The sequence below is a fragment of the Bos mutus genome, chromosome 15 (genome assembly GCF_027580195.1).
Source record: "Bos mutus isolate GX-2022 chromosome 15, NWIPB_WYAK_1.1, whole genome shotgun sequence".
Classification (NCBI taxonomy): Eukaryota; Metazoa; Chordata; class Mammalia; order Artiodactyla; family Bovidae; genus Bos; species Bos mutus.
The window spans coordinates 79,162,280-79,171,459 of record NC_091631.1 but is presented as its reverse complement, the minus strand read 5'-3'; the positions used below and the strand labels follow the sequence as shown (position 1 = coordinate 79,171,459).

General features: G+C 40.2%; 1 pseudogene; it reads left to right on the top strand.

Moving 5' to 3' along the window:
- The first annotated feature begins 992 nt into the window (after window positions 1–992).
- Window positions 993–3,748, top strand: LOC106701511 (olfactory receptor 4A15-like; annotated as a pseudogene).
- The last annotated feature ends 5,432 nt before the right edge of the window (window positions 3,749–9,180 follow it).

The window sequence follows — 9,180 nt, the reverse complement described above, 5'->3', positions numbered from 1 at the left end:
GGAAGCAGAAAAAAATGTTTCTGTAGTACCCAATCCCTTACATTTTCTTTGTCCGGTTTTTCCCTCCAATACCTAGTTTGTAAAAAATGTCTATTTTTTTTTTTTGTATGTATTGTTTGAGTGTGTATATGTTCAAACAAAATGATGATGTCATTGTGCTTTCTTTAATAGAAAGATTTCATACCTTTTATCTATGCTCAGTTACTCTTTGATGAGTTTTCAAATTCAGTTTAATTAGAGTTTAATAAGCACTGAGGGTTTCACTGCTGGCTCAGATGGTAAAGAATCGGCATGCAATTGAGTAGACCCAGATTCAATCCCTGGGACAGGAAATCCCTGAGAGAAGGATATGGCTACCCACTCCAGTATTCTTGCTTGGATAAACCTATGGACAGAGGAGCCTAGTGGACTACAGTTCATGCAGTTGCAAGAGGGGACACACCTGAGTGAGAAAAAATAGGCATTGAAAAATAGCCAAAGAACCTGCCTAGTTCTTTCACTATTGTGGGTGACTTATGTCTCAATTTTCAGAACTCAAAATTTTCAGAAAGGTATTTATCTAAAGGTCAGCTTATAATTTTATGTCCCATGACTAGGTGTCACTTCACATAAATATGTAAAGAAAGTTATTAGACTTTGGTTATTTATATGGTAGATCTCAGAAGGCCAAAATGCACTGAGAAAAAAAGAAATGATGTGTAAAGTAAAAAAAAAAATTACAGTTCTTTGTGAAAGATATTCTGGAGAAATCATCTTTTTTTCTCACTTGGTACATAAACTTACACATATACCCACTAATATAGCTACCCAGTTGGAATACTGAAGTCTCATTAGTGGATTTGAAGCATGGATTTGATAAAATGAATGGAGTGCTGTGGAAGGATATTGCAAAGTGTCATGTTCCAAAGGCTTACTCTGTGTGAGATCCGATAGAGCAAACACTCTCGAGTAAGGCATCCCATATTTTTCACAAAGCATGTGATCTTCTCAAATTCATTACTGACCCCTTGATTTGCAGCCTCTGACACCTGATCAACAGCTTCATAAGAACACATGGAAAATAGGAACAATGTGAATGAGTTTGTCCTCCTGGGGCTCACACAATATACTGAGATTCAAAAAGTTCTATTTATCTTATTCTTCACTTCAGTTCAGTCGCTCAGTCGTGTCTGACTCTTTGTGACCCCATGAATTGCAGCACGCCAGGCCTCCTTGTCCATCACCCACTCCAGGAGTTCACCCAAACTCATGTCCATTGAGTCAGTGATGCCATCCAGCCATCTCATACTCTGTCGTCCCCTTCTCCTGCCCCCAATCCTTCCCACCATCAGAGTCTTTTCCAATGAGTCAACCCTTCGTATGAGGTGGCCAAAGTATTGGAGCTTCAGCTTTAGTATCAGTCCTTCCAATGAACACCTAGGGCTGATCTCCTTTAGAATGGACTGGTTGGATCTCCTTGCAGTCCAAGGGACTCTCAAGAGTCTTCCCCAACACCACAGTTCAAAAGCACCAATTCTTCAGTGCTCAGGTTTCTTCACAGTCCAACTTTCACATCCATACATGACCATACATGAGTAAGATCTTATTCTTACTCATATATATTGTAACAATAATGGGAAATCTGCTTATCATGGTGACCATGGCAGCCAGCCGATCACTGGATTCCCCCATGTACTTTTTTCTGGCTTCTTTATCATTTATAGATGATGTCTATTCTACTATCATTGCTCCCAAAATGATAATCGACTTGCTTCATGAGAAAAAGACTATTTACTTCCAGGATTGTATAACTCAAGTCTTTATAGATCATTTAACTGCTGGTGCTGAAGTCATTCTTCTGATGGTGATGGCCTATGACTGATATGTAGCCGTCTACAAACCTCTTCATTATTTGATCATCTTGAATCAGAGGGTGTGTGTCCTCATGCTGCTTGTGGCCTGGGCTGAAGGCCTTCTGCATTCACTGGTTCAATTATTCTTTATTTATCAGCTCCCTTTCTGTGGCCCCAATGTGACTGACAATTGTGTCTGTTGCCAGGAGCCAGCACGGGAGTTTGCACCCATGACAAGGTCATGAGGGAGAGCCCTGATGGGCAAGGTGAGTCAGGGCTCGAGGGGCACCCCCTGGATCTGCCTGAGCGTCTACCCCAAAATCAGAATCTGTATGTTTTAGTATTTTATGACTTTTACCAACTCCTCTGACGTTAATGGGGGGCTATCCCCGACCACCTTTCTCTGAAGAAAATTAACTTAGAGCTCTAGTTAATAAGTCTCCTGGGCATAATAGGATGTTTCAATCCAAACCCCTCTGATGACTTTCTAGCTTGCCTGACAGGTTTACCCAGACTCCTACAGCTACACATACGATTGTTTACAGCCTCCCTACAGCAAGAGGCACGGGAAGCTTAAGATATTCAAATAGTATAGAGCCTCTCAGAGAGTTAGAAATTGTTAGAATAGAACTAGTAGAAGATTTCATTGTTGAGCCAATGCTTGCTGCCAAGTTTCCACACCCCCTGTATTGTATCCTTGGAAGTGTACTAATTAATATAGTTGGTATATAGAAAAAATAAGTAGTGGCCTTGGTGTTAACAACTTTAGACCCTTAAGGTAATAAATTATTTCCCTTGTTGTAAACCCACTGCACCTCTCCTATAGGAATGCAACTTTATCTAACACCTTCGGAGGATGGTGCCAAACTTTAAAATAATTACTCTTAGAGAAAATAGGTCTTATGGTTGACAAACCTTTATCAGAGTCATAAAATGTTAACAGGCCTTCTGGCCAGAAGATGATGTAAATCACCTAAACCATTTGTATACAGTAAGTTTGCAGAAAAGAAAGCCTGGTCTCGATAAGGATCAAAGACTGCTGACTTTGCATGATTTTACACCCCTTATTATCCTCTATGCACAACTTAAGGTATATCAGCTCCCTTTGAAAATAAAGCTACAGGCCTTGCTCAAAGTTTGGTCTCCCCGTGTCATTCTTTCTCTTTCCTTTTCCTTTTCAGGCTGATTCCCTGGAGTACAGGGGCCCTCTGCGTTCACTTTCTTGCCTGGGCTTCTAAGACCCACTCAAGGACGTGCCAAAGGTGGGGCACCTTCAGCTATTCGAGAGGGTGCCTGTGGCCTACGTGAACAGAGCAAGTCCCATGTTGGGGCTTTATTGGCTTTCTGCGTAAACCAAGGAATATCAGCCTCTTTTCTCTCCTCTATTTTCTTAACTGCAAAATTCTTTCTTTATCTCTTTCTCTATTTCTCTCAGTCGCCAATGCTGTCCTCTGGAGGGAATCCCTGGATCCAACCGGGGCTGGACCCTGGTAGTCTGTAACGTGTACCCTTTACTGAAACTTGCCTGCACTGATACCCACCTCATTGGACTCTCTTTGATAGCTAATGGAGGGAAAATTTGGACTGTTGTCTTCTTCATCCTCTTAGTGTCTTATGGGGTCATATTACACTCCTGGAAGACTCATGGTTTGGAAGGGAATCACAAAGTCTTTTACACCTGTGCATCCCATATGATGGTGGTCATTTTATTCTTTGTTCCTTGTATCTTCCTGTATGCAAGGCCTAATGCCAACTTTCCCATTGATAAATCCGTGATGGTGGTCATAACTTTCATAACTCCTATATTGAATCCTTTAATCTACACATTGAGAAATGCAGAAATGAAAAATGCCATGAGGACACTCTGGAGTAAAAATGTGACCTTAGTTGGGAAGAGGGAGTTTTCTATCATGTAGGATGTGAAAGTCATTTTTTTCCCCCCCAGAATCAAAGAATGGTCACTCTCAGTGACTATATTTAGAAAATAATTTCCTTTGGTTTATCCATCCTGTTTATTCTGAAACAACTATATAAATTAAACTTTAAGTGGACTATTTTATAGTCCTGAGAGACCAAGAGAATCACAAATCTTTAACCTCTTAGATATATAACATACTGTATTAAGATTCTTTAGTGACAATAACTTTTTTTTTTTCCTATTTGAAGTTTTTATTAGTGAGTGTTGATACTTCTCTGGTACTGAGAAATATGATCTAGTAGAAAGTTCTCTTTTAGTCCAAGAAAGAGAAATTGGAAATATAAAATTCTGATTGCTAAAAAAAACATTAATCTAGCAATAAAAATAAATTAATTTAAAATTTCACAGACTTTGTCCATAGCAGAAAATAAAACAATTAGAAATGAACTTTATTCTGTAATGGTGGTGTATGGTAGATTTTGTCTATTCAAATCAAGTTTTGCACTAAAAATTTCAAATTTTCAACTTCATTCTGTGCAGCTTTTTCAATTGACCTCCTCTGAAACTTGAAATACCTTTAACTCATTCATATCACTCCAGAGTCTGTCTACTTTAAACTTTCTGGATACAGGTTGTCTAATGCAATAGATAATTAACATTTTGGAGATATATATATATATATATATTTGTTTTATGTAATGAATGACTTTCTAACTCTCTGTAAATGATACGCTGTTGCCTTAAGTGATGAAATCAAATTTTCCTCTCTTTTGCAGCAGCCTTTTGCAGTTCAGTTCAGTTCAGTCTGCTCAGTCGTGTCCGACTCTTTGTGAGCCCATGAATCACAGCATGCCAGGCCTCCCTGTCCATCATCTACCCCCGGAGTTCACTCAAACTCACGTCCATAGAGTCAGTGATGCCATCCAGGCATCTCATCCTCTGTCGTCCCCTTCTCCTCCTGACCCCAAGCCATCCCAGCATCAGAGTCTTTTCCAATGAGTCAACACTTCACATGAGGTGGCCAAAGTACTGGAGTTTCAGCTTTAGCATCATTCCTTCCAAAGAAATCCAAGGGCTGATCTCCTTCAGAATGCACTGGTTGGATCTCCTTGCAGTCCAAGGGATGCTCAAGAGTCTTCTCCAACACCACTGTTCAAAAGCATCAGTTCTTCGGTGCTCAGCCTTCTTCACAGTCCAACTCTCACATCCATATATGACCACACGAAAAACCATAACCTTGACTATTTGGACCTTTGTTGGTAAAGTAATGTCTCTGCTTTTGAATATGCTATCTAGGTTGGTCATAATTTTCCTTCCAAGGAGTAAGCATCTTTTAATTTCATGGCTGCAGTCACCATCTGCAGTGATTTTGGAGCCCAGAAAAATAAAGTCTGACATGGTTTCCACTGTTTCCCCATCTATTTGCCAGGAAGTGATGGGACCGGGTGCCATGATCTTCATTTTCTGAATGTTGAGCTTTAAGCCAACTTTTTCACTCTCCACTTTCACTTTCATCAAGAGACTTTTTAGTTCCTCTTCACTTTCTGCCATAAGGGTGGGAATCAAATACTGTATTACAAAGATCAGTCTTTTGTTTCCCTCCTGGCTGCACTAGGTCTTCACTGCAGTGCACAGGCTTTTCTAGTTGCAGCCCACAGGCTTCTCTAATTGTGACACTCGGTCTCCAGAATGCACAGGCTCAGTAGTTGTGTTGCGTGGGCTCAGCCTGTGGGCTTAGTTGCTCCACACCTTGTGATATCTTAGTTCCCCAACCAGAAATCAAACCCATGTCCCCTGAGTTAGAAGGAGGATACGTAACCACTGGTCCACCAGGGAAGTCCCACAAAGACCATTCTTTAAGGCTCTGGTATTACAAGTTAAATCTTAGAATTCATCCCACAACTTAGATACTAAAATATTACCTACACCTTTATCATTTTTTTTCTACTTGTGATTGGGCTCAGTGTACTTAGCAATGTTAGTTCCTCTGATTATTGACACATATCAAATTATACCAGACAAAAATCTCATTTATTCTTCAGTGAAGGAAATAAAAATACACTAGATCTTTTAACTAGAAAGGAATTTAATAGAGTGAATTAATTACTTCAAAAATATTATATTGAAGTAACTGACACCTGAATTTGACCATGCTCACTAGAGTGAGGAAGGTACGGATAAGGAAGCTGAACTCAAGACAAAATACCTTTGCATGAACTTCCCAAATCATTCCTTTCTCTCAATAAAAAGAAATTACTCTTTAAATACTTTGAAGTATTTTTTTGTATTTATATCTTTAAAAATCGCATAGGATATATGTTCAGATATGGTGTGACATGGATGTATACTCTTATTTCTTATCATAAGGATAAATAACTTTTCAAAGTACATTTATTGAATAATAATTATTTTCCTGATGACACTGAAAACCACTAATTTCATATTATTCATATACATATATGTATATATGCATATGTGTGTGTGTATATATATATATATATATATATATATATATATATATATATATATATACACACATACTTCCCAGGTGGCACTACAGCTTCCCTGGTGGCTCAGATGGTAAAGCATCTGCCTGAATCACAGGAGATCTGGGTTCAATCCCTGGGTCAGGAAAATCCCCTGTACTCTTGCCTGGAAAATTCCATGGTCTGAGAAGCCTGGTGGGCTACAGTCCATGTATCCACAAAGAGTCGGACACAACTGAGCGACTTCACTTTCACTTCCAGGTGGCATTAGTGGTAAAGATCTTGCATGCCAATATAGAAGACATAAGAGACATGGGTTTGATCCCTGGGTTGCATTGAGAAGATCCCCTAGAAGAGGGAGGGAATACTCCAGTATTCTTACCTGGAGAATCCCATAAACAGAAGAGCCTGGAGAAGTGCAGTTCACAGGGTATCAAAGAGGTGGACAGGACTGAAGTGACTTAGCACAGGATACATATAAAATTCCATATCTTAGCTTTCCATTCCGTTCAACTAATATATACACGAGCCAGTACTACAGTGTTTAAATTACTGCAGTGTTTCAGATATGTTTGCCATATTAAAAAAACTATCCCAAAATTAAATGATTTAAAGCATCATCATTCACTTTATTAATTCAGATTTTTTCATTCAATCTGGAATTTGATAGATAAGTTGGATACTTCAGTCTCAGCATTTCTCTTGAGGTTGTAGTTAGAAATTCAGAGGCTGAAGTCATCGAAAAACTTTCTTCACTCATGTACCTGATATACAGGCTGGAAAGACTTGAAAAGTGGCGATTAGAATAGCTGGTACTTCTTGAGATCATAAGAGTGAGAACCTAATCAAATATAGTGTCTTTAAAAACTGAGCCCACTCTCTCATGTTTGCTTGGAGGAAAGACCCTGTGAGGCTGAATGCCGAAAAATTGATGCTTTTGAACTGTGGTGCTACAGAAGACTCTTGAGAGTCCCTTGGACTACAAAGAGATCAAACCAGTCAATCCTAAAGGAAACCAACCCTGAGTATTTATCTGAAGCACTGATCCTGAAGCTGAAGCTCCAATACTTTGGCCACCTGATGTGAAGAGCTGACTTACTGGAAAACACTCTGATGCTGGGAAAGACTGAGGGCAGGAGGAAAAGGGGATGACAGAGGGTGAATGGTTGGATGGTTCATCACCAACTCAATGGACTTGAGTCTGAGTAAACTCTGGAAGAAGGTGAAGGACAAGGAAGCCTGGCATGCTTCAGCCCATGGGGTCACAAAGAGTTGGACATGACTTAGAGACTGAAAAATAACAACCTGTGATGATGGATTGCAGGTGGCCATCTGCAAGTGGGGAAAAAAAGTGTTCACCAGCTTCCAACCCTGAAATCACCTTGATCTGGGACTTCCAACTTCCAGAACTGTGAAAAAACATTTGTCAGTATTTTAAGCTACAGTCTATAGTATTTTGTTAAGGCAAACCAAACTGGCTAAAATGATGGTTGATAACAAGGCTGCTGCTGATGTATAATACAGGTTTGCTGAACAGAGGTCTGAATTGAATCTGATTCAATTCAGGAAAAAAAAAAAAAAAAGGGAAAACACACACACACACACACACACACACACACCCTCCAATCCAATCACCAGAGATGTAGATAACCAGATCTTTGAATAAAGGAGACATAAGATATTTTCCAAATAGGAAAAGGAGTATGTCAAGGCTGTATATTGTCACTCTGCTTATTTAACTTTTTTGCAGAGTACATCATGAGAAACGCTGGGCTGGAAGAAGCACAAGCTGGAATCAAGATTGCCATGAGAAATATCAATAACCTCAGATATGCAGATGACACCACCCTTATGGCAGAAAGTGAAGAGGAAATAAAAAACCTCTTAATGAAAGTGAAAGAGGAGAGTGAAAAAGTTGGCTTAAAGCTCAACATTCAGAAAACGAAGATCATGGCATCCAGTCCCATCACTTCATGGGAAATAGATGGGGAAACAGTGTCAGACTTTATTTTTTTGGGCTCCAAAATCACTGCAGATGGTGACTGCAGCCATGAAATTAAAAGACACTTACTCCTTGAAAGAAAAGTTATGACCAACCTAGATAGAATGTTCAAAAGCAGAGACATTACTTTGCCAACAAAGGTCCGCCTAGTCAAGGCTATGGTTTTTCCAGTGGTCATGTATGGATGTGAGAGTTAGACTATGAAGAAAGCTGAGTGCTGAAGAATTGATACTTTTGAACTGTGGTGTTGGAGAAGACTCTTGAGAGTCCCTTGGACTGCAAGGAGATCCAACCAGTCCACTCTGAAGGAGATCAGCCCTGGGTGTTCTTTGGAGGGAATAATGCTAAAGCTGAAGCTCCAGTACTTTGGCCACCTCATGTGAAGAGTTGACTCATTAGAAAAGTCTGTGATGCTGGGAGGGATTGGGGGCAGGAGGGAAAGGGGACGATAGAGGATGAGGTGGCTGGAAGGCATCACCGACTTGATGGATGTGAGTTTGGATGAACTCCAGGAGTTGGTGATGGACAGGGAGGCCTGGCGTGCTGTGATTCATGGGGTCGCAGAGTCGGACACAACTGAGCAACTGAACTGAACTGAAGATATTTTTGAATAAGAACCTTGTAATATCACCATCATACATCAGGTAGATCTTCAATCTAATCTTTCTCTGAGGGATCTGAGGTCACTGACCAGAGTGTAATTTTGATCAGGAAAAATCAGTTCCATTCAGTCGCTCAGTCATGTCTGACTTCTTGAGAAGCCATGAACTCAGGACACCAGGCTTCCCTGTCCATCACCAACTCCCAGAGCTTGCTCAAACTTATGTCCATCCAGTCAGTGAAGCCATCCAGCCATCTCAACCTCTGTTGTCCCCTTCTCCTCCTGCCTTCAATCTTGCCCAACATGAGGGTCTTTTCCAATGAGTCAATTCTTTGCATAAG